We start from the raw sequence: 27,094 nt of genomic DNA, 5'->3' as shown, positions 1-27,094 counted from the left end.
GAAACCAGAGAGTCAGGATAAATAGGTAATTTTCAGGCTGGCAAGCTGTAACTAGTAGGGTGCCACAGGGATCAGTGCTGGGGCCTCAACTATTTACAATCTATATTAATGACTTGGATGATTAATGACTTATAAAGGATGCAATAACTGGGGACTTAGAAACTAATAGTAAGATTGGCAGAGTCAACATGAATTTATGAAAGGGAAATCCTGTTTGACAAACCTATTGGAGTTCTTTGAGGATGTAACTAGTGGAGTAGACAAGGGGGAACTGGTAGATGTGATGTATCTGGATTATCAGAAGGTCTTCGATAAGGTCCCACACAAGAGGTTGGTGAACAAAATTAGGGCACATGCATTTGGGGGTAATATACTAGCATGGATTTAGAATTGGTTAACAGACAGAAAACAAAGAGTAGGGATAACCGTGTCTTTTTCAGGATGGCAGGCTGTGACTAGTGGGGTACAGCAATGATCAGTGCTTGGGCCCCAGCTATTCACAATCTATATCAATGTTTTGGATGAGGGGACTAAATGTAACATTTCCAAATTTGCTGATGATAGAAAGCTAGGTGGCAGTGTCATTTGTGAAGAGGATGTGAAGAGGCTTCAAGGGGATCTCGACAGGCTCAGTGAGTGGGTGAGAACATGGCAGATGGAACATAATGTGGATAAATGTGAAGTTATCCACTTTGGTAGAAAAAACAGAAAGGCAAAGTATTTCCTAAATGGTGAAAGATTGGGGAATGCAGATGCTGAAAGGGACCTGGGTGTCCTTGTACATGAGTCACTTCCTAATGGTATGCTGGCCTTCATTACAAGAGGATTTGAGTACAGGAGTAAAGAACTCTTACTCCAATTATATAACCTTGGCCCCTATCACATATATATATATTTCCTTTTTTTTAACCACACTTTTTGTTTGGCCTTTTTTTCTTCCCTCCCACATGGCAGCTGTCCTTCATTCTGCCAGCGAAATTCACACTTCATCTGGAGCCATCCTTTGCTCCTTAACCTCTCCCATTACCATCTGCTCTTGCCTTGAATATCTCTTAATGTCTCTCCATGTCTCTTAATCTCTCCTGCTTTCTATCCTATCACTGACCTTCCCTTTTGTTCTTTCATCCCCTCCCTATTTTCCCAGCCCTTAAACTTGCTTTCCATTTCCTGCTTTTTTCCAGTTCTAATGAAAGGTCTTTGACCTGACACATTAACTCTGTTTCTCTATCCACGGATGCTACCTGGCCTGCTGAGTTTTTCCAGCGTTTTCTGTTGTTATTTCCAATTATATAGGGCATTAGTGAGACCACACCTGGAGTACTGTGTACAATTTTGGTCTCCTTACCTAAGGAAGGATATACTTGCCATAGAGGGAGTGCAACAAAGGTTCATGAGATTGATTCCTGGGATGGCGGGACTGTCGTATGAGAAGAGATTGAGTAAACTAGGCCTGTATTCTCTTGAATTCAGAAGAATGAGAGGGAATCTCATTGAAGCATACAAAATTATTACAGGGCTTGATAGGATGGATGCTGGGAGAATGTTTCCCTTAGCTGGGGAGTCTAGAACCAGGGGCCACAGCCTCAAGATAAAGGGTAGGCCATTCAGGACTGAGATGAGAAGAAATTTCTTCACACAGAGGGTGGTGAATCTTTGGAATTCTCCACTCCAGAGGGCTGTAGAGACTCAGTCATTGGGTATATTCAAAACAGAAGTTGATAGATTTCTGACTAGTAAGGGCATCAAGGGATATGGCAACAGGGCCAGTGAATGGAGTTGAGGCAGAAGATTAGCCATGATCTCATTTAATGGTGGAGCAGGCTCAAGGGGCTGAATGGCCTGCTCCTGCTCCTATTTCTTATGTTCTTATGTTCTTATGGATGAAGGGACTGAGTGTACTGTAGCCAAATTTGCTGACGATACAAAGATAGGTGGACAACCTTATGGACTGGTAGGGCCAAATGGCCTGTTTCTATGCCATATCTCCTATGTAATCCTACATAATCCTATGCAATCATTGTGGAGAAGTGGAGATTATGCTGTATCTCAACAGGAGGGAAATTGTAAAGAAGCCCAATAATACCTTGAAGAGCATGTCTTCTGTAAGCAGAGCTAATAGTGCGAGGTTGTCAGCCCAGACCATCCCGTCCTTGAAGGAAGTGAGAAAACAGCAAAAGGAAATGCTAATGGGAGTAAAAAGACCACTTTAACAGAACAAAATCAAGCTCATTCTCAGAAGAAAAGCAAAAGGCTACTGGAAATGTGGCCTGAGATAAGTGCCATTATTTCTGTATCTTGATGAACCTCGCCAACCTTATGTTTTCTGCTTCTTGCCTTAAACAGGTAATGCTAGTCAAAAGTTTTGCTAAATAGGCATTTATTTTGATTAATTGCGTTCCATAAGAACCCACCAAGGCAGACAGAGCTGATTACTGCTAGCTCTACAATATATTGCAATGGTTCAATTACAAGCTAATGTGGCCTAGCACCTCTCACGCTCCAACAGAACTACCTGCCTAAAAAGAGTACAAGAGAATCTGATGTCACCTCAGTGAAAAGTTGTGCCTTTAATCAGCATTGGCGAACACAGGTCAAATTGGTGTATTCGAAGCAGAATGAAACAACTTTGAAACAGATGGGTAATCCTTTAGATGAGATCACATGCTATGAGAAGGATGAATGGTTATCAAAGAAGCTATTAGATCTGGTGCAATAAGGAAACAACTCTGGAAGATTTTGCTAATCCATATAAAGAAAGGGAATATCTTGACTATACTATCTTATCGAGAATGATTGGAGCATCAGATATGTATCACATTCTCCAGTGTATCCCTGGGTGACTGAAGAGCTCAATGTGGAAACAACACATCTTCTCATACTGATCACACAAAGGTTTGTCTGGTTGGAGTCCGTTAATTGCTGTAGACACTGTGGGGTTTTCCACTTAGTTTTTCTTTTCTGTTTTGCTCTTAAAGGCATTGGCTTTGAAGAGAGACAATTCTTCCAGGACATGTGAATTGACTTGATATTGTGGTCTCCCAGTTGTCAGTGGAGACATTGTGATTGTTTATCAAAGTGGCTTCTCTTCTTCCTTCTCTTCTGTTTTGACAACCTGCAGGAGACTACTAGCTTCAGAGGCAGGTACTGATGGCAGGGACAGCTCAGGAGATGCCTCGCTGCGGTGGGGGGAAGGAGGGTGATGTACTCTCCCAGCCGTGCTGAGCAGGACAGACAGTCAGACCTATTGTGCCCAGCCATGAAAACAAAATTTCTTGAGGCACACTAGAGATTATACAAGGTATTGGAAGGCCTGCTAAAGACTTTGAGCACCACGTCAGAGGTTCTGGAGGAGTCCATTTCCAGGACATGTGGAGTTCTTTCGTATGGTATTTCAACTCTGTCATCTATCTTGGAGCTAATGGTGACCTTCAAGTGTAAGAAATGGGTTACTATTGACTTGTTTTGTATTAATTTCTTTAACTTCTGGCTTTTGCTTGCTAAGTGATCTTCTGTTAGAAGGCTAGAAATATCAGTTTGGTTTCCAGCAAAATGTTCAGTGGGAATTAAAAATTACCAGACTCTCTAGCTGATATGCTTTTGTCTACAAGCTTTCTTTGTCTGAGCCTCATAGATATCTCACCTGTCCTCCTAGAGATTAACTCCTCCAAGGACACATCTGCACAAGGCAAGTGGTAACTCACCTGTAGGAGTGTCTTGAGTGTCACAGTTGAATGATTTGATTGACAGCTCAGTCCAGGTAAAGCTATGATACCAACAATAACTTGCATTTATATAGTGCCTTTAATGTAGTAAAATGTCCCAAGGTGCTTCACAGGAGTGTTATCAAACAAAATTTGACACCGAGCCACATAGGCAATATTAGGTCAGGTAACCTGAAGCTTGGTCAAAAGAGATAGGTTTTAAGGAGTGTCTTAAAGGAGGAGCGACATGGAGATGCGGAGTGGTTTGGGGAGGGAATCCCTGAACTTAGGGCCTAGGCAGCTAAAGGCATGGCTGCCAATGGTGGAGCGATTAAAATCGGGGATGCGCAAGAGACTAGAATTGGAGGAGCACAGAGGGTTGTACAGTACAGTGTGGGAGTGATTTCTGTTAAAACTGGAGTTATAACAGCTAATTAGATGAGGTAATGTAGAAACATACGGATTCTCACGCAGCCAGAGTGAAAGACAGGTATAAAAAGAGGAGTGTTAGAATAGATTCTTTAGAATTCGACATGCTTGACCAGCCACTCAACTTGAGCTTGTAACCTGTGATGTGGTGAATTCTTAGGTCTTGTATCATAAGTGTTACCCTAAGAATAGTTATCATTGTATGCTCTGACAAAGGGTCATCGACCTGAAACGTTAACTCTGTTTCTTTCTCCACAGATGCTGCCTGACCTGCTGTGTATTTCCAGCATTTTCTGTTTTTATATCATTGTATGCTTAATTCCTATGAAAATCAATAAATGCCTTTGAGCATTATTATCTTGTGGAATAACTTATAAACCTATAGGTAAGAATGTCCATTCCCTAACACTGCACTGGCCAATGCAACCAGGCCCTCACAGCAGGAGTCTTTGTCACCAGCCATTGCAGCTATGCTGGAAGCTCAGACTGCTGCCATCCAGACTCTGGGCTCCAATGTCTGCTCTGCCTTGGCGAGACTGGTGCACCAGATGGATTGACTGGTGGGCATCGTGGGCGGGGCTTTGAAGGTGTCGCTTATCTCCTGCAGTCTACTCTCCCACAGATCAGTGGGAGTGAAGAGCCGCAGCCCCGTGAGTGTAATAGTGGCACTGTGGGAGGAATATGTGTTGGCCTCTCTCAGTGCGTCAGCATATCTGCTCTCTCGCCACCGCCTCAACCACCACCCACCGTTGTGCCAGACCAGCCCGGAGAGCTGCAACCTGCTGCTGTGCAGTCAAACCTCACGCTCCCGAAGGACAGTGGCCAAGAGCATCTCAATGATCCGATGAGCAAGCTGTGATGTTGGTTTCCCATAGACTATAAATATTAAGTAGTTCATTAGCTTGTCTCAGCATTGACACCTTGTGCACATTGTGTTGGGAAGTCTCCGATCCCTTTTGGCTGTAAACAGAGGGAGATGAAAAAATAAAAACAGAGACACAAGCAGTAAGTCAGGTTTTTTTTAAATGAAACACTACGACAGATAGGCCCAGCAAAGGCACTTAGAAGGTAAAAATGCAGGGGAGTAATTAGTAATTATTTTGTTTAAGTCAAGCAAGATGACCCACTGATGTGGGAAATGTAGCATATTCATTTTTTTGTGTTTTTATATGAAGACCAGTTGATCATAACTGTTGCTCTGTATTTTCATGTGCTGTGAAATAAAGTGGCTTAACAATTCGTATCTGGTCTTATCTCAACAGGTATTTGCTCAGTCTAATATCAGAGCAATTAAAGAATCACCCAAGCAAATGACACAAATATCCACTTTTGATCATAAGGGGATACTATTGTTACAAAGCTGGGTTACACTGTTGTATAGTTAGACATTGGGCAGTGCGGGAAGACCCCTAAACGTAAGGCCCTCAGGCCACTTATGGGAGTGACTAGCTGCTGTACCCAAGGGAAAATCTAAGGCAAGACCTTGAACTAGTAGCAACAACCTATATGCAATTTATACAGCAATTTAAAAATAATTAAAATTGCATGCGGGCTGATTCATACTGTAACTAATAAGTCTTGTAACTTTCACCAGACGGACAGCATTTTTCATCTGATCGATATGTAAGATTGTTTTGGTTTTGTTCATATTTTCACTTGTGGCACAATCAATATTTCAGAAAAGCAATTTTACAGGAGTACAGGCGATTTTATAATTTCTTTGCATGCCTTCTTTGACACACAAGGGATTGAGATAAATAGGCTTTATGTGTACAAGAAGATTATTGAAGTTTTGTTTCTTCCATTTTTTGTGTCAATGTTTAAACTTTAAGATTGGATGCGTTAAATGGTCAAATAACTCCAACTCCCATTGGGTATTTCTCAATGCTGACGAAGCTTCTCCGACTCCAATGGCTTTGTTTAGACATGTGGAAGACAGCTCCTGCAGGACAAATCTAGTCTACAGGACTGTCTACTCTGGCCTGCTATAAAACTAATAGTCAACATAAACAAAAGCAAAATACTGCGGGGGCTGGAAATCTGATATAAATACGTACAGGCCCAGGAGTTTTTCTCGGGCAGTGGCACAAAACGGGCGGTATTGGATCAGCCGCCCATTATACGCCGCGCCTGATACTCAGGTACATTGACTGCAATGGAACTGAATATCAGGCACTGCGTGGAACGGGCGACTGGTCCGACACCACCCATTTTTCCCCACCGCCCGAGACAAATTTCTAGGCCAAAGTATTGGAAACACACAGAGGGTCAGGCAGCAGCTGAGGACACAAAAATAGAGATAAAGACCTCGACCCCGGTCAGCAGGACGGTGGAGTTGCAATACCCCATTCCCGGTCTGCTGCAATATTTACCACAGCACTTCCGGCCCTGGGCGAAGCTCCCACTAAAAACAGGTGGGGGCCTACTTAACATGCAAATATCAACACGGCAGGGGGAGGGGGGGGAGGAGGCAAGTCCTGTGCTGGCTGAAGATGGTGGGTGGAGCTGACTAGCCACAAAAGGTGCAGGGTAGATTATAATTATATACAATGCACATTAATTTGTATACATTAATGATTTGGACTTGGGGGTACAGGGCACAATTTAAAAATTTGCAAATGACACGAAATTGGAAGAATAGCAACAGTGAGTAAGATAGTAATAGAATAGCAAAATACTGCAGATGCTGGAAATCTGAAATATCAACAGAAAATGCTGGAAACACTCAGCAGGCAAGGCAACATCTGTGGAGAGAGTTAAACAGAGTTAACGTTTCAGGTCTGTGACCCTTCATCATATATACATAGTAATAGACTTCAATAGATACAGGACGTACTCTGGGTGGGGGATTTCAATGTCCATCACCAAGAGTGGCTCGGTAACACCCCTACTGAACAACCTGGCCAAGTCCTGAAGGACATAGCTGCCAGACTGTCCCTGCGGCAAGTGATGACATGAGAGAAACACCTACTTGACCTCCTTCTCACCAATCTACCTGTCGCAGATGCATCTGTCCATGACAGTATTGGTTGGAGTGACCACCACACAACCCTGTGGAGACATAAGTCCCGTCTTCACACTGACGAGACTCTCCACCATGTTGTGTGGCACTACCACCGTGCTAAATGGGATAGATTCAGAACAGAACTAGCAGCTCAAAACTGGGCATCCATCAGCAGCAGCAGAATTGTATTCCGCCACAATCTGTAATCTCATATGCCTCACCCTACCATTACCATCAAGGCAGGGGGCCAACCCTGGTTCAATGAGGAGTGTGGAAGAGCTTGCCAGTAGCAGCATCAGGCATACCTAAAAATGAAATACCAAACTGGGGAAGCTGCAACACAGGACTACATGCATGCTATAGCTAGAGCTAAGCGATCCCACAACCAATGGATCAGATCAAAGCTCTGCAGTCCTGCCACATCCAGTCGTGAATGGTGGTGGACAATTAAACAATTAACTAGGGGAGGAGGCTCCATGAACATCCCCATCCTCAATGATGGTGGAGCCCAGCACGTAAGTGTAAAAGACAAGGCTGAAGCATTTGCAACTATCTTCAGCCAGAAGTGCCAAGTAGATGATCCATCTCAGCCTCCTCCTGAGGTCCCCACCATCACAGAAGCCAGTCTTCATCCAATTCAATTCACTCCACATGCTATCAAGAAATGGCTGAACACACTGGATATAGCAAAAGCTATGGGCCCCGAAAACATCCCGGCTGCAGTGCTGAAGACCTTAGTGCTGAAGTCAAGCTGTTCCAGTACAGCTACAACACTGGCATTTACCCGGCAATGTGGAAAATGGCCCAGATATGTCCTGTCCACAAAAAGCAGGAAAAATCCAATCTGGCCAATTACCGCCCCATCCCAGTCTACTCTCAATCATGAGCAAAGTGATGGAAGGTGTCATCGACAGTGCTATCAAGCACTACTTACCCATCAATAAACTGCTCATTGATGCTCAGTTTGGGTTGCAGTAGGACCACTTGGCTCCAGACCGCATTACAGCCTTGGACAAACTTGGTCAAAAGAGCTGAATTCCAGAGGTGAGGTGAGAGTGATTGCCCTCGACATCAAGGCAGCATTTGACCGAGTGTGGTATCAAGGTGCCCTAGTAAACATAAAGCCAATGGGAATCGAGGGAAACTTTCCACTGGCTAGAGTCATATCTACCACAAATGAAGATGGTTGTGGTTGTTGGCAGTCAATCATCACAGCCCAGGACATTGCTGCAGGTGTTCCTCAAGGCAGTGTCCTAGAATCAACCATCTTCAGCTGCTTCATCAATGACCTCTCCATCATAAGGTCAGAAGTGGGGTTGTTCGCTGATGAAAGCACAGTGTTCAGTTTCATTCGCAACTCCTGAGGAAAGGAAGTAGTCCATGCCGCATGCAACAAGACCTGGATGACATTCAGGCTTGGGTTGATAAGTTGCAATTAACATTTGCGCCACACAAGTGCCAGGCAATGAACATCTCCATCAAGAGAGTGTCTAACCACCACCCCTTGACATTCAACAGCATTACCATCATCAAATTCCCCACTATCAACATCCTGGGGTGACCATTGTTCAAACACTTAATTGGACCAGCTACATAAATACAGTAACTACAAGAACAGGTCAGAGGCTGGGTATTCTGCAGCAAGTGTCTCACCTCCTGACTCCCAAAGCCTTTCCAACATCTACAAGGCACAAGTAAGGAGTGGAATAGAATACTCTCCAATTGCCTGGTTGAGGGCCGCTCTGTAGGGGTTCGCAAAAATCCCCATAATCCCTGAAGATTGGAAAATATTGGTCCACATCGTGGGCGAAGAATTGTGTGATTTGAATTGTCTCTGGGTTGGACAATGTTTTAAAAGCATACCCAGAACTCTTGGACAACATCAGGACTTTAAGATTAAAATGGTACCTCTGAGGTTCGAACTGTGTAAATTGCACAGGGGTCTGAAAATGGCCATCAGAAAAGCATGGCCTAAAAGGGACAAGAGAAGCAGCTTGACGTGTCTGTGTAAGTGGGAGGATCAAGCAGTGGCAGTCAGACCTGTCAATCAAACCAGGGAGTTTCCCTTCCCTGCTGACAATCGATGTTTATTTATTGAAACTGCAGGATGTTGACATAAGGGATTAAACCACTTGAGACTGACAGCAGGACAAAGGGCTTCTGTTTACACAGAAATCCAACCCCAATCAACACCACTTACACATAATGAGACACATAGAAACTCCGGAAAAGGACTTTTGAAAGAGAACAGTTTGGAATGAATGGGTTTTGAATCACCCATTATTCAGGTGTGTCCCCTTTGGTTAGCCCAGAAACTTCAGATGTAGGCGGGAACACTTCAGCTCCAGAACGTAGACACATTCAAACCAATCTGAATCAGCCAATCATAGCCTTTCTCTTGTGTATTCGAACTTTTGGGTGCCAATTTGCGCACAGACCCTTTCAGTGCCAAACAGCAGGAGCTGGCAGGATATAAAGATAGCTCCTGAGAAGCTATCTCTCTCTCTTACTTCCTTGAACCACAGGTGAGCAGGTATCTGACTCCTCAGCAAGGCAATCTAGTAAGGAGTTAAAGTGGGGTGGTAATTTAAGGGAAATTGCTAAGATTGTTTAATTAACATTGTAGCCATTTATCCCTCGTTTTTGCCATCTGTCTTCCCCCATTTAAGCAATTGTACAGTGATTGCTAAAATCGTGTGGTGTAGTTTTCTTTAGTGTAATAAAAGCTGATTTTCTCACATCCAGACCAGTTGTCCGTTTTTGATATATCATTAATTATAAGTCCTCCAGTCAGAACTGGAAGGTGGGGTTCAGCGATTCGAAACCGCTGTTTGGGATTGGGCAGAGGTGCAGTGGCAAAAAGCTGCTTGACCAGGTAAATTACCGTAAACCAGGAAAAGGAAGGTAAATTACCGTAAACACCGAAAAGATGCCCCCCTACACATTGACGACCGCGGCAGGACTGGAGGCACTTCTTGATATGATAAGTGGTCTGGATCTGGAGAAAGCATCAGCTACTGCTTTTCTTGCTTTCAGTCTGTGGGTAGTCCTGCAGATGTTAGCGGCAGCATGTAAGCTGACCTATTATAGCCTAGCTGGCTGGGTTAAGAAGGGTGAGATAACGAAGCAGGAGCAGGTGACAGAGGCCAAGAATCAGGAGTCAGAGTTGGGAAAGTGCCAGGCAGAGATAGAGTGCCTTGTGCAGGAAGCCACGGAGGCCAGAGATAGCGAGATGAGACTGCGGGAAGAGAATGTCTGCCTCATCTCAAAAGTTACAGCAGCTTATAAGCTGGCCTGTGACCAAAGGTTTAGTGAAGCAGATCATGGCCCCTGTAGGGCAGAGGTAGAAAGCCTTAATGTGGCTTTAAAAGGAGCAAAGGGGATGATTTGCCTGATCGGCCCGAAGGCAGGTCAGCTGGATTTTACCAGCAGCCCAAATCAAACCGCCCCACAGGCAACACCCAGAGAAAGGCTGGCTAGGGAATTAGAGATCCCAAGAGAGCAGCCCACAGCTCTGGGTTTTGAGGAGCTCTGGCAGCAAGAAGGGGTGGACAATGGGGTGGTAGGAGAACGCCAGCAGGTTCCGCTAGGCAGGCGGGGACCAGGACCAGTATACACCCTCCAACAACGGAGGTACGGTCCGCCCTTCAGCGATAATAACCCCGGGGCTGTTCAAAATACCTATCTGGTACCCTATGATACCCAACAGCTCAGAGGCATGGTGAAACATATTCCCATGCTCTCTGAAAAGGGAGACCCCTCAATGCACTTCCAACAAGTAGAACAGGCAGCCGGTGTTAATGGCTGTGATGATGAAGAGAAAGCCAGAATGTTGCTTTCCTCTGTGGATAGCAAGCTCTATCAGACCCTTTCAGATGAGGCTAAGAGAGGGCAGAAGGGTTTTGAGGACCTGAAGGGGGAAATACTGGAAGCCATGGGTGCGAAAGATGGCAATCCATTCGATCGCGTAGGGAAAACCCTGCAGAAGGAAGGGGAGACCCCACAGGCATTTGCAGACAGGCTGGGGCCAGTCTACAACAGCGCGTGTACAGGGGGACAAAATAGGGCACACCTGAATGAGAGGCAGCGGATCCAATGGCTTCATTGCCTGGTGTCCAATTGCCTACCCCAGATAAAAGTAAAGGCTGATGCTTGGTTTGACCACCGAGACCCCCTAGTAACCGAATAGACTGTAATCCGGCAGCTCACGGTAGCATATAGGAACGGGAGGAATAGTGAGACCCCCCAGCAAAAGGATAAAGTCCCCGAGGTTAAACCTGGGGCTCAATATAAGAAAGAGTGGCACCAGGAGGGGAGCCGTCCCTCCCAGAACAAGATCACTGGTTACAAGTGCGGGGAGGATGGCCACTGGCGCAGGGATTGTAAAAAGCCTGGGAGAGACGATAAAGCCGGGACCCCCGCAGCCCCAACTCAAAGGGTAGAGATAGGAACTTCCCCCGCCTCAGTCGAGTCGCTACTGGAGGCAATCTGGTCTCTCCTGACCAACCAGGGAAAGATGGCAACCATCAGTGGTGCTGCAGCCCCCTCGCCCACCTCTGCCTCCCCACAATGACTGGCCGGTAAGCTGGCCAAGGAGGGTGCATGTGCAGGCACTTTCTGGGACCCATATGAGTCTGGGCCTGTGGCGGCAGTTACAGGCAGGGATGGGACACAGGGAAAATCAGGGCAATTGTATAAATCTGACAAGACAAGTTCAAGTTCACAGCCTGTAAAGACAGGTGCTGTGGCTTGTTTCTAGGGAAAAGTTGTCCAGCCCACAAATTGGGACAGTTCCCTGCCCCAGTGGAACCTAAGTTTTGGCCAAAGTTTAAATTGGAACAAGTTATGTGGCTCAGAAACATAGAAACAGCAACCTGAGATTAGAAATCTGCAGGCTGCTGCAAATCCATTCACAGAGACTACTCGCACAAGCGCGGTTCTGCAGCCCGTACCCCAGCAGCTCCTCTTCAGTTTTCCCGCGCAGGTGCAGTCACGCGCCTGAGGGGAGAGGTTTGCCAACACCAGATTCGCGCAGGCGCTGTCGCGAATTTGGAACCCCCAGCGGCTCCTGTCCAAATGTAAGGCCGAGCGCACAGGCACAGTCGGCCGTTTAAAGGTCCCCACTTCCCAACCTATAAGCGCAGGCGCAGTAGCCTGCTTGGAAGACCCAGCGGTTCTTCCTATCTTTTTTAAAGAGATTGTTCGCGCAGGTGCAGTTGCCTGCGGGACCCCAGCGGCTCCTCATCAGCTTTCCCGTGCAGGCGCAGTCGCCTGTGTGAAGACAGAGGTTTCACAGCCTCTGCCGCGGGACTACGAGGAGGACGTTCATGCAGGTGCAGTTGCCAGCAGGACAGCAGCGGCTCTTTCTCGGTTTCCCTGCGCAGGCGCAGTCGCCTGCTTGAAGACAGAGGCTTCACAGCCTCTGCCGAGGGACTCAGGGGAGGAGATTCGCGCAGGCGCAGTCATCTGTTTAAAGGAACAAGCTGCCCAGCCCACTTCTAGAGTGGTCCCCCCCCCTTGATGTGGGACCCTGGGGAGGCAGGGCTAGCAATCTCTCTTGCAGGGGACATAGGGAAGGAGCTGGTACCAGGTTTTGTTCCTGGAGAGGAAGTTATTCAGCCATCAGCAGCGGGTGGTGAGGCAATACCTGCCCCCAGCACAGGAGTGGGTAGGGAAAGGGAGACAAACCTGGAGTATCGGCAGGCTGCCAGGTATATTATACAGTCCGGGCTATTTGCACCAGGGGGAGAAGGTTCCCAGCCAGCTAGTGTGCGACTCAGGCTCAGGGTCCGCCAGCCAACATTTCCCCCACAGAGCCGCCCCTCAGAAAGTCACAGCGGCTCCGCAAGCCCAAGGGGACGCCCCTCAGAAGGTCTCAGCGGGTCCGCAAGCCCAAGAAAAGATGGTCACCAGAGTACCTGCCACAAAGAGCAATCTCCTGAACCGGGGAGAAGCCAAAGAACAGAGGTCCTCAACCAGCAGCCATAAACTGCGAGGGACCAGAGGCAGGAGGCAGTCCAGCTCCGCTGCAGCTAGCAGTAATCTGCGACAGTGCCAGAGATTAGCCTGGCCGCCTGGAGATGGGCAGCATTTGTATTATAGCTTTGGTTTGAATATAGCGTGCTTTTAAGGTGAATTTTAAGTTTTGATATAACTAGTTTTGTAGTTTTAAGTTTATAGTTTAAGTTCATAAGTGTGCAAAATGTTTGCATTTTGGTCCGAGGTCGAGGGACCCAACCATGTCTCCACCTAAGGCAGCAGGTCAGTGAGAGACCTGGCTGCATGTCCTTTTAAGTTTTTCCAGGAGAATGAACCAAGGAGCAGCCCTGTTCACCCAGCCCGAGCTTGGTGTCGAAGGAAGATATGGATACAGAATGTTGGGGATCACCTCGTCACTGGACAAATCCAGAAGGAAACCCCGCAGCGACCTTCGGGAGAAACCGGACAGGGTCCGGAGGAACTTGCCTACTCCTACTATGTGGAAGAAATGGCCCCAGCTGGGTGGGGCACGGCCCCCAACCCAGCACTATCCTGACCAAAGTTCACTTGCGGGAGACCTCGCTGTTGAGGAGTCATGGTGGGGATGCGCGGGCGCCTTGTCAGATAGGGACGCGTTCCCCGGGAGTGGGTGGTGATGGCCCGGGAAAGATTGTAAAGGGGAGGGGGAGACCCAAGAGTCGCGTGGGTGCGTTTGGGGAAGGGAGGAATGTACCCGAGGCCCATGGGAAAAGTTAGATTGTAAGCGTGGCTGGGGAGGATGAGTGGGTGGCCGGATCTGGGATCCAAGTTTGAGTGTGGGGCCAGGGAGAGCCGCCACACAGGCACCCATCATTTTCTGCAGCCAGTCGAGTGAAGACGGGAGGGGGAGGGACTGGGAGTCGCGATCCCATACTCCCCGGTCTCGGTATGTGCCACGGTAAATTTTAACCATGAGGGGTGTAATGAAATCTGTTTGTCTTGGTCCTGTATTTGTTTTGCACTCATGTATATTACCCTCCCCCACTGTGTATAGTTTCACTTCCTCTTTCCTGACAAACCTGTGAGGTTCCAGGTCTTGGCTCTTGGCTCCGCCCCTGACTTCTCTTACATCAAGATCCCAGGATCTGTATGACTCATCCCTGTGAACCAGTCGGCGTGTTGAGATGTTAGCTCTGATCTTAGTGATTAAAAGCCAACTTGTTTAAGTCTATAACTTCTAGTTTTGTGGTTATTGAAGGCCCATCAATTTTAATCACTAAAGAATACTAGGATGGATCGACTCCTAAAACCAGAGCGTCTGGACTTGGATCCACATTCTGCTGAAGCATCAAATCAATTTGGACACTGGCTCAAATGCTTCGAACTCTTCGCGGGGGCCTCATCCACTAGCGAGGTAGATAAACTGAGTCTACTGACTACTCGCGTAAGTCATCGGATTTATTCGTTCATCCGGGACGCCACCTCTTACACGGAGGCCATCACCATCCTGAAGGCCCAATACCAGAGGCTGGTAAACAAAGTGTACGCCAGACATCTGCTGGCTACACGCAGGCAGCGACCAGAGGAAACAATGGACGATTTCTTACAGGGCCTAAAGGACCTGGTCCGGGACTGTAACTGCAAGGCCGTGACGGCCAATCGTACTCTGATGAATTGGTCCGCGATTCCTTCATCACGGGCCTCAAATCGAATTATGTCCGGCAGAGACTGCTGGAGAAGGAGGTCCTGGACTTAAAAAAGGCAGTGGCCACTGCGCGATCGCCGGACGTGGCCCAGAAAAACTCTGACTCTTATTCTTCCGGCCATGCGGCCCTCACCGCCTCGTGCGCGCCGAGGGGGCCGCCATCTTGGAATCAGCCATCTTCCCCATCCAGGTCTCAGACCAGCTCTACGCCGCACAGAAGTTCACCCAGGAGTCCTACTACAGTGGCAATATCTCGAGGCCCAAAATGCTACTTCTGCGGCCAGGCCAAGCACCCCAGACAACGATGCCCAGCGAAGGACGCTACATGCTTCAAATGTAAGAAAAAGGGGCATTTTAGCAAAGTCTGCAGGGGGAATCCGATTTCCAACTCCGTCACCACCTCGTGCGTGCCGTGCGGGCCGCCATCGTGGGATCCACCATCGTTTCCCGACTCAACGGCCGCCCAGGGCCCAACAGTGGCTTCGATCACGGTGGATCAATCCAGGCCACACCCGTTGACAAAATCCATGATGGACATACACGTAAACGGGAATTTAACAAAATGTTTAATTGACTGTGGGAGTACCGAGAGTTTTATCCACCCTAGCCTGGTACGGCGGCACTCATTAACGGTAACCCCTACACGGAGCAGAATTGCTATGGCTGCTAAGCCCCACACTTCGGACATTTTGGGCTACTGTGTGGTAACACTGACTGTAAAAGGCACGGACTACAAGGATTTTAAACTCCTCGTGATGCCAGAACTCTGTTTTAATGTAATCTTGGGCCTGGACTTCCAGGGCCACCACAAAAGTGTCACGCTAGCATATGGCGGGTCCCAGCCGCCACTCACAGTCTGTGGCCTATCAACCTTAAAAATCAGCCCGCCCTCTTTATTCGCTAATCTCGCTCCGAACTGTAGGCCCATAGCGACCAAAAGTAGACGGTACAGTCTGGAAGACAGACACTTTATCAAGGCGGAAGTGGACAGACTCCTGCGGGAAGGCATTATTGAATGCAGTACCAGCCCGTGGCGTGCCCAAGTAGTCATAGTTAAAAATAGCGAAAAGAAATGGATGGCAATTGACTACAGCCAGACTGTTAATATTTATACCCAGCTGGAGGCCTACCCTTTACCCTGCATATCAGAAATGGTCAACCAGATTGCGCAATACCGAGTCTTCTCCACTATCGACTTCAAATCCGCGTATCACCAGCTCCCCATTAGAATGGAGGACCGCCCATACACCGCCTTTGAGGCGAACGGGCGCCTCTACCATTTTCTCAGAGTGCCCTTCGGGGTAACAAATGGGGTCTCGGTCTTCCAACGTGAGATGGACCGCATGGTTGATGAGAATAAACTACAAGCTACTTACCCCTATCTGGACAATGTCACTATCTGCGGGCACAACCAGCAAGACCATGATCTAAATCTTGCGAGATTTTTAAAAACTGCCCTAAAGCTGAATCTAACCTACAACAAAGACAAATGTGTCTTCAACACAACCCATCTCTGTATCTTCGGCTGTGTGGTGGAAGATGGGGTAATTGGACCGGACCCTGACCGATTACTCCCCCTAAAGGAACTGCCCCTGCCACACAATCCCAAAGCTTTAAAAAGGTGCCTGGGATTTTTTTTCGTATTATGCCCAATGGGTGCCCAATTACTCTGATAAGGCCCGACCCCTCATTAAATCAACGTCCTTCCCACTATCAGCTGAAGCTCGGGAGGCTTTCACCAGTATTAAGCAGGACATTGAAAGGGCTGCAGTGTGTGCAGTGGACGAATGCATTCCCTTTCAAGTCGAAAGCGATGCGTCAGACTTTGCCTTAGCTGCGACCCTCAATCAGGCTGGGAGGCCTGTGGCCTTCTTCTCCCGAACCCTTCCGGGACCTGCAATCAGGCACTCTTCTGTCGAGAAGGAGACACAGGCTATAGTGGAGGCAGTGCGGCACTGGAGACACTACCTAGCCGGCAAACGTTTCACCCTGCTCACCGACCAGCGGTCGGTGGCTTTCATGTTTAATAACAAACAAAGGGGGAAAATCAAGAATGACAAAATACTCAGGTGAAGGATTGAACTATCCACGTTCGACTATGATATTATGTACAGGCCGGGAGCCCTTAATGAACCCCCAGACACCCTATCACGGGGAATGTGTGCCAGCATTCATACGGACAAATTACAGGGTCTCCACAACGACCTCTGTCACCCAGGGTTCACCCGACTATACCATTTTATAAAGTCCCGCAGTCTGCCCCACTCCATCGAGGAGGTCAGGGCAATGACCAGAGCCTGCTGCATCTGTGCGGAATGCAAGCCTCATTTCTACAGGCCTGACCGTGCACACCTTATCAAAGCCACACGGCCATTCGAGCGCCTAAGTCTGGACTTCAAGGGACCCCTTCCCTCTGCCGACCGTAACGTATACTTCCTCAATATCATTGATGAATATTCCCGCTTCCCCTTCGCCATTCCCTGCCCAGACATGACCAGTGCCACGGTCATCAAGTGTCTCTGTAATCTATTCTGCACGTTTGGCATGCCGAACTACATACACAGCGATAGGGGGACGTCATTCATGAGTGACGAGCTGTGCCAGTTCTTGCTCTCGAAGGGGATAGCCACTAGCAGAACCACTAGCTACAACCCCTGGGGTAATGGGCAAGTGGAAAGGGAGAATGCTACTGTTTGGAAGGCTGGCATGTTAGCCTTAAAGTCAAAAGGCCTTCCGACCTCCCGCTGGCAGGAAGTCCTCCCAGACGTGCTCCACTCCATAAGGTCTCTGTTACGTACTGCCACTAATGCTACCCCTCACGAAAAGATGTTTGTTTTCCCCCGGAAATCCACCTCGGGCATATCTCTACCCGCGTGGCTGACGTCTCCGGGGACAGTACTATTGCGGAAGCACGTGAGAGGCCATAAAACGGACCCCCTTGTGGAAAAGATACAGCTCCTCCATGCAAACCCTCAGTACGCCTATGTCGAATACTCTGATGGGCAAGAGGACACTGTTTCCATAAAAGACCTCGCTCCCTCGGGGAGCGGAGAGAACGATGGGAGACTACCCGATGAAGACCTACACTACAAAGAGACAGGACGCCCAGAGGTATCAATACCCAACTTTAATCTGGAGGACACTGCAGATAACCTGGAAGACACTGCGGAGGCCCAGACAGCGGAGGAACCAGAATCCACTCCCCTAGAAGCACCCCAACCAGCTTTGCGCCGATCACTGAGAACTGCAAAACCTCCTGACAGACTCACTTATACCAACTTTTAAGAAACATCACCCCGATGGACTAAATCTATAGAAGGGGTGAATGTAATGAAATCTGTTTGTCTTGGTCCTGTATTCGTTTTGCACTCATGTATATTACCCTCCCCCACTGTGTATAGTTTCACTTCCTCTTTCCCGACTAACCTGGGAGGTTCCAGGTCTTGGCTCTTGGCTCCGCCCCTGACTTCTCTTACATAAAGATCCCAGGATCTGTATGACTCATTCCTGTGAACCAGTCGGCGTGTTGAGATGATAGCTCTGATCTTAGTGATTAAAAGCCAACTTGTTTAAGTCTATAACTTCTAGCTTTGTGGTTATTGAAGGCCCAGCAAGGGGTACCCCGCCTCCACGAAGGGATAAGGGAACGGCTTGGGGCTCGCAGAGCAGAATGTTCTGTAAAATCCATTCTGCATGTTTTAAAAGTTTAAGACCATTCAAAGGGGGGTGGGGGTGGTGGAAGGAACATTTAGTGCCTGGGTTGGAGGAGCAATACCCACTCGAATTTCTCGACCCATCATTGGCACGTGATGGTCGGGGTTTGTTTAAGCATGTTGTTCAAGAATTTTTTGTATTTTGTGTTACAGCCCCAAGTTGAGCAGAGCCGAAGGACCCTCTCCTTGCTTGGGATCATTTTGATTACACTGTATAACTAAGATTGCAAAATGTTGTAATAAGTTGTAATGTAACAAGTGATTGTAAATTTTGATTGCATTGTATAATGTAACAAGTGATGCAGGGGTATGAGACCCCTTATTGTAAACTGATGTATCTGTATGATGCCTAACGTACCACGGTTTTTTCTCGAATTTGAGGGGAATAGATGGGTCGGGGATCAGTGGTAGGTAGCTACTAAGTAAATACAGGGGATGGTTGTTTGTCGGGGGTCAGAAAATTTTGCTCACTCCTTCGAGTGGATACGACAATCAAGTTGGAAGTATCCAATGGGCGGACTGTAGGTGTTCGCAAAAATCCCGTAAATCCCTGAAGATCGGAAAATATTGGTCCACATCGTAGACTGTAGGGGGGCATCTTTTAACTGGTTTAAGGTAATTTACCTGGTCAGGCAGCCTTTTCCTGTACTCTGACCAATTCCAACCTTTTACCTGGTTTACGGTAATTCACCTGGTCAGGCAGCCTTTTGTTGCTACATTGTAAACCAATTTAAACAGCGGTTTCAAATCACTACCCCACCTTCCAGTTCTGACTGAAGGACATATAATTGATGATATTAAAGCAGACAAATGGTCTGGATGAGAGAAAATTCAAGCTTTATTAACTAAAAGGAACAATATCACACGAACACAGTAATTACAGTAAAATTGCTTAAATGCAGGAAGGCAGATGGCAAAAATGAGGGGTAAGTGGCTACAATGTTAATTTAACAATCTTAGCAATACCCCCTTAATTACCACCCCTAACTCCTTACTAGGTTACCTTGCTGAGGAGTCAGAAAACCTGCTCACCTGTGGTCCAGCGAATTAAGATAGAGATAGCTTCTCAGGAGCTATCTTTATACCTTGTGAGCTCCTGCTGTTTTGCTGTCTGCAAAATTCGCACCCAAAGTTCCAACACACAAAAGAAAGGCTGTGATTGGCTGATTCAAAATGGTTGGAGTGATTTAATGTGTCTACACTCTGGGGCCGGAATGTTCCCGCCCACCTCTGGAGTTCACCTGGGCTAAAACAAAAGGGAATCCAACTGCCCTGTTGTTCAGAATGATGGGTGATTCAAACCCATCCATTCCTAAACTGTTGCATACCAAAGATTCCTTTCCACAGTTTCAATGTGCCTCATTGTCTGTGAGTGCTTTGAATGGGTTTGGATTTCTGTATAAATAGAGGCGATTGTTCTGCGGTTAGTCTCAAGTGGGGTAATCTCTTAAGTTAATAAACATCCTGCAGTTTATTAGAAGGGAACCTCCCTTTGATTGGCAGGTCTTTCTCACAGCCACTGCTAGATCCTCCCACACAGACATACTCTAAGCTGCTAGTTGCTCTTTTAAGCCTTTTGGCCATGCTTTCTGATGGCCATTTTCAAACCTCTTTGCAATATACACAGTTCAAAACTCAGAGGTACCATTTTAAATAAAATGCAATGTCTTAGATCCTGATGTTGCCCAAGTGCTGCTTTGCCCAATGCAGGTTTTAATGATTCTGGGTATGTTTTAAAAACACTGTCCTACCCAGAGGCAATTCAAAACACATGATTCTTCACCCACGATGCGGACCAATATATTTTCAATCTTCAGGGAAAATAGGGGAATTTTGCGAACCCCTACAGTCCACCTTTTGATACACCCAGCTTGATTGAAGCATCAACTCGAAGGAGTGAACAAAATTTTCAGACCCCCTCACAAACAACCATCCCCTGTATTTACCTAATAGCTATCTGCCACTGATCCCCCGAACCGTCTACTCCCCTAAATTATGAGAAAAACTGTGGTACGGTTGGCATCTTACAGATACATCAGTTTAAAATAAAGGGTCGCATACCCCTGCATCACTTGTCACATTATACAATGTAATCAAAATTTACAAACACTTGTTACACTATAAATTATTACAAAATGTTGCAATCTTAGTTACACAATGTAATCAAAATGATCCCAAGCATGGAGAGTGTCCTACGCCTCTGCTCAATGTGGAGTTTTCACAAAATGATCCCAAGCACAGAGAGGATCCTACGCCTCTGCTCAACTTGGGGCTGTAACACAAAATACAAAAAAACTTGAACAACATGCTTAATCAAACCCCGACCATCATGTGCCAATGATGGGTCGCAAAATTCAATTGGGTATTGCTCCTCCCACCCGGGCAGTAAATGTACCTTCCACCCCCCTTTGATGGTCTTAAACCTTACAACATACAGAATGGATTTACAGACCAGCCTGCTCCACCAGCCCCGAGCCATTCCCTTGTCCCTTTGTGGAGGCAGGGTACCCCTCATGTTTAAAATTGCCTTGGCACAGACCAAGACCGGGGAGTATGGGATCATGACTCCCAGTCCCTCCCCCTCCTGTCTACCCTTGACTGGCTGCAGAAAATGATGGGTGCCGGTGTGGCGGTTCTCGCTGGCCCCACACTCAAATTTGGATCCCAGATCCGGCCACCCATTCATCCTCCCCAGCTGGGGCCATCTCTTCCATGTAGGAGGAGTAGACAAGTTCCTCTGGACCCTGTCCGGTTTCTCCTGAAGGTCGCTGCGGGGTTTCCCTCTGGATTCGTCCAGTGATGAGGTGATCCCCAACATTCTGTATCCATATCTTCATTCGATGCCCAGCTTGGGCTAGGCGAACAGGGCTGCTTCATGGTCCAATCTCCTGCAAAACTTAAAAGGACATGCAGCCAGGTCTCACTGACCTGCTGCCTCAGGTGGAGACATGGTCGGGTCCCTTGACCTCGGGCCAAAATACAATAATTTGGCACACATGTAAACTTAAACTTAAAATAAACCTAAAAAGCATGCTATAATCAAAACAAAGCTATAATACAAATGCCGCCCATCCCCAGATGGCCAGGCTAATCACTGGCACTGTCACAGATCACTGCTGGCTGCAGCAAAGCTGGACTGCCTCCTGCCTCTGGTCCCCCACAGCTTATGGCTGTTGATTGGGGACCTCTGTGTTCCATTTCCTCCCGGGCTCGGGAGATTGCTTTCTGTGGCAGGTACCCTGGTGACCACCTTTTCTTGGACTTGCGGGCCCGCTGAGTCCTTCTGAGGTGTGTCTCTGTGGGGGAAGCCTTGGCTGACGGACCCTGTGCCTGGGTTGCAGCCCCAGCTGGCTGGGAACCTTCTCCCCCTGGTGCCAACAGCCTGCACTTTATAAGATACCTGGCAGCCTGCTGGTACAAATCTCCCTCTCCCGATCCAAAACCTGGTTTCAGCTCCCTCCCTATGTCTCCTGCAAGAGGGATTGCTATCCTTACCTCGCCAGGGTCCCACATCATGGGGGGGACCACTCTGGAAGCGGGCTGGGAAGCTGGTCCCTTTAAACAGGCGACTGCGCCTGCACAAATCTCCTCCCCTGAGTCCCTCAGCAGAGGCTGTGAAGCCTCTGTATTCAAGTAGGTGAGTGTGCCTGCACAAACCTCCTGAAAATGAGCCACTGTGGTCCCGCCGGCAACTGCGCCTGCGCAAACCTCCTCCTGGGAGTCCCGCAACAGAAGCTGTGAAATGTCTGTCTTTAAACAAACAGGTGCGCCTTCGTGAAAAAGCTGAGGAAGAGCCACTGTGGTCCCGCAGGCAACTGTGCCTGCGCAAACTATCTTTTCGGAGTCCCGTGGCAGAGGCTGTGAAGCCTCTGGCTTCAAACAAGTGATTGCGCCTGCGCGGGAAAACTTAGAAAGAGACACTAGGGTCCCACAGGCAACTGCGCCTGCGCAAACAATCTCTTTAAAGGGCTGGGGAACTGCTACATTAGCGTACACCACCATGCCTGCGCATTAGATTTGATTGAAAAAGATAGGAAGAACCGCTGGGTCTTCCTAGCAGGCTACTGCACCTGCGCGTATCAATTGGTAAGTGGGGAACTTTAAACGGCCGACTGCGCCTGTGCGCTCAGCCTCAAACTGAGCAAGAGCTGCTGGGGGTTCCGGGTCCGCAACTGCGCCTGCGCGAACCCGGTGTTCAGAAACCAGTTCTCTCAAGCACGCAGCTGCGCCTACGCGAACCTCGTGTTGGCAAAACTCTCCCCTCAGGCGTGCGACTGCACCTGCATGGGAAAACTGAAAAGGGTCCACTGGTCATATGGGCTGGGGAACTGCGCTTGTGTGAACCAAATCTTAGGAAACCTCTCCCCTTCGGCGCGCGAATGCGCTTGCGTGAACCTGTTGTTTAAAAGACTGGGGAATTCCTGCCTCCAGACCAGCGACTGCGCATGCGCGGGGAGTTTTTTCAAAGGGCTGCTCCTCCCTAAAGACCCCAGGTGACTTTTGGTGAATGCATGGGCAGCAGCCTGCTGATTTCTAATCCCAGGCTGCTGTTTCTCTGTTTCTGAGCCACCTAACTTTTTCAAATTTAAACTTTGGTTCGAAATTAAGCTTTTGCCAACATTTTGGTCCCACTGGGACGGGGAAGTGTCCCAATTTGTGCGCTGGACGAATCTTCCCTGGAAACAAGCCACAGCACCTGTCTTTACAGGCTGTGAAATTGGACTTGTCTGGTCAGCAAACTCATGTTCTCTTACCCAGGTGGCTTTAAATGGGGAATTTTGGACCTGCACCTGCCTTTGGTCTGGGGCCAAAACTATCCCCTGTGTGCCTCCCTTGTCCCGGATTTCTGCTACTGGACCTGCTCTACAGGGGTCCCAGAACTCTCCTTCCTTGTTCCCCAGCTTAAGCAGCTTAGTCCTCCTTAACTCCATACCCAAACTCACTGGCCTAGAAATTCAGTCAGGCGCTGCAAGCTTTGCGCCCAGTTACTGCCTAAAGAGGGCTTCTGCGCCAGTAGAGGAGGTTGCGCTGATATTGAGCTCGGCGGTAATGGCGGCGGTAGCCGGTAGCGCTGCGCCGGCACCGATGATGCCATCGGTGTGCGCAGTGCCCCGTTTCCGCCCCGATGCCGGCCCGATGCCCATATTCAGTTGCCGCCGCCTCCTCCGTGGCGGCCGCTGCTAACATCCGGAGACCAGGGCCTTACTGCAGCCTTAGTGGGGCGCATAAAGGTGGAGGTGCGGCCGGCTGCTTTTTCGGAGGCCGCCTGCCCGCACCTCCTTCCCCGGCCTCCTCCACCACCCCCCCCCACGGCATTGCCAGCTGCTTTCCGCAAGCCCGGCACTTCTCCGTGGTGCCGGGCTCATTTGCCGGCAAAATCCAGTGGCAAGCTCCCCATTGCAGGCACCTCCACCTTAAGAGAAGGAGGAGGCCTGCAGTACCGCAGCCTGCCGCACCGCATCGGGTGGCGCAGCGGCACCTAGAGTGCTGAAATTCAGTTTCAGCGCCCCAAGCAGGGGCGGGCACACCCTGGAATAGCGCCCGGTTCTGACTTGGGGTGCAAAATGTGAATATCTGACGGTCGCACATGGCTCCGCGCCCAGCACTAACTTTTGGCCGCTAGCCAGCTGGCGGGGCCATAGTGAATTTCTAGGCCTCTATCTTTCTGTTACATGGGGTATGATCTGCTCCACTAAACCTTTGATTGCAGGCCAGCTTATAAGCTGCCATTACCTCCCTAACCTTCTCCTCCTGCTCTGTTACTTCTGAGGTGAGGCGGGCATTCTCTTCCCACAGTCTCATCTCACTCCTCTTTGAATTGTAAATTTGGTACTTTAGGAATTCTATCTCATTCCTTGCATGGCTTTGTCCCTCACTAGCTTCTTGGGTGAGGTGTGCGAATTCCTCCTGTAGCCTCATCTCACTGTCCCTCGCCTCTGGTACTTCCTGCACAAGGTGCTCTATAAATGCCTGGCATTTCATGACCTCTAGTGTGAGGCATGCATTCTCTTCCTGGACCCTCATTCCACTAGATCTGGCCTCACTCACCTCTCTGAGGTGTTCTAACTCCACCTGGCATTTTTCAAGCTGGGACTCCCGATTCTTGGCCTCTTTAACCTCCTCCTGCACCCTCTTCTCACCCTTCTTAACCCAGCCACCTATACCATGATACGTCAGCCTACATGCTGCCGTTAACATCCGCAGGGGTACCCACATACTGAAAATAAGAGAAACAAGAGCTGATGCTTTCTTCAGATCCAGACCACTTATTATATCAAAAACTGCCTCCAGTCCTGCCGTGGTCGCCATTTTGTAGGGGGCATCTTTTAACTGGTTTAAGGTAATTTACCTGGTCAGGCAGCCTTTGCCTGCACTCTGACCAATTCCAACCTTTTATCTGGTTTACGGTAATTCACCTCGTCAGGCAGCCTTTTGCTGCTACACTGTAAACCAATTTAAACAGCGGTTTTGAATCGCTACCCCACCTTCCAGTTCTGACTGAATGACTTATAATTGATGATATTAAAATGGACAAATGGTCTGGATGAGAGAAAAATCAAGCTTTATTAACTAAAAGAAACTATACCACACGAACACAGTAATTACAGTAAAATTGCTTAAATGGAGGAAGGCAGATGGCAAAAACGAGGGGTAAGTGGCTGCGATGTTAATTTAACAATCTTAGCAATACCCCCTTAATTACCACCCCTAACTCCTTACTAGGTTGCCTTGCTGAGGAGTCAGAAACTCTGCTCACCTGTGGTCCAGCGAAGTAAGAGAAAGATAGCTTCTCAGGAGCTATCTTTATACCTTGTGAGCTCCTGCTGTTTTGCTGTCTGCAAAATTCACGCCCAAAGTTTCAATACACAAAAGAAAGGCTGTGATTGGCTGATTCAAAATGGTTGGAGTGATTTAATGTGTCTACACTTTGGGGCCGGAAGGTTCCCGCCCACCTCTGGAGTTCACCTGGGCTAAAACAAAAGGGAATCCAACTGCCCTATTGTTCAGAATGATGGGTGATTCAAACCCATCCATTCCTAAACTGTTGCATACCAAAGAGTTCTTTCCACAGTTTCAATGTGCCTCATTGTCTGTGAATGCTTTGAATGGGTTTGGATTTCTGTATAAATAGAGGTGATTGTTCTGCAGTTAATCTCAAGTGGGGTAAACTCTTAAGTAAATAAACATCCTGCAGTTTCTTAGAAGGGAACCTCCCTTTGATTGGCAGGTCTTTCTCACAGCCACTGCTAGATCCTCCCACACAGACATACTCCAAGCTGCTAGTTGCTCTTTTAAGCCTTTTGGCCATGCTTTCTGACGGCCATTTTCAAACCTCTTTGCAATATACACAGTTCGAAGCTCAGAGGTACCATTTTTAATAAAATGCAATGTCTTAGATCCTGATGTTGCCCAAGTGCTGCTTTGCCCAACACAGGTTTTAATGATTCTGGGTATGTTTTAAAAACACTGTCCTGCCCAGAGGCAATTCAAAACACATGATTCTTCATCCACGATGTGGACCAATATATTTTCAATCTTCAGGGAAAATAAGGGAATTTTGTGAACCCCTACATGGACGAAGAATTGTGTAATTTGAATTGTCTCTGTGTTGGACAATCTTTTAAAAGCATACCCAGAACTCTTGGACAACATCAGGACTTTAAGTTTAAAATGGTACCTCTAAGGTTCGAACTGTGTAAATTGCACAGGGGTCTGAAAATGTCCGTCAGAAAAGCATGGCCTAAAAGGGACAAGAGAAGCAGCTCGAAGTGTCGGTGTAAGTGGGAGGATCAAGCAGTGGCAGTCAGACCTGTTAATCAAACCAGGGAGTTTCCCTTCCCTGCTGACAATCGATGTTTATTTATTGAAACTGCAGGATGTTGACATAAGGGATTAAACCACTTGAGACTGACCGCAGGACAAAGGGCTTCTGTTTACACAGAAAACCAACCCCATTCAACACAACTTACACATAATGAGACACATCAAAACTCTGGGAAAGGACTTTTGAAAGAGAACAGTTTGGAATGAATGGGTTTTGAATCACCCATTATTCAGGTGCGTCCCCTTTGGTTAGCCCAGAAACTCCAGATGTTGGTGGGAACACTTCGGCCCCAGAATGTAGACACATTCAAACCACTCTGAATCAGCCAATCATAGCCTTTCTCTTGTATATTCAAACTTTTGGGTGCCAATTTGCACACAGACCCTTTCAGCGCCAAACAGCAGGAGCTGGCAGGATATAAAGATAGCTCCTGAGAGGCTATCTCTCTCTCTTAATTCTGTGGACCACAGGTGAGCAGGTTTCTGACTCCTAAGCAAGGCAATCTAGTAAGGAGTTAAAGGGGGGTGGTAATTTAAGGGAAATTGCTAAGATTGTTTAATTAACATTGTAGCCATTTATCCCTCATTTTTGCCGCCTGTCTTCCCCCATTTAAGCAATTGTACAGTGATTACTAAAATCGTGTGGTGTAGTTTTCTTTAGTGTAATAAAAGCTGATTTTCTCACATCCAGACCAGTTGTCCGTTTTTGATATATCATTAATTATAAGTCCTCCAGTCAGAACTGGAAGGTAGGTTTTAG

Source organism: Somniosus microcephalus, chromosome 1 (assembly GCF_052327205.1).
Source record: "Somniosus microcephalus isolate GS21.2 chromosome 1, FLI_Smic_1.0, whole genome shotgun sequence".
Classification (NCBI taxonomy): domain Eukaryota; kingdom Metazoa; phylum Chordata; class Chondrichthyes; order Squaliformes; family Somniosidae; genus Somniosus; species Somniosus microcephalus.
The sequence above is the reverse complement of the archived record's forward strand: the minus strand, read 5'-3'. Positions refer to the sequence as shown.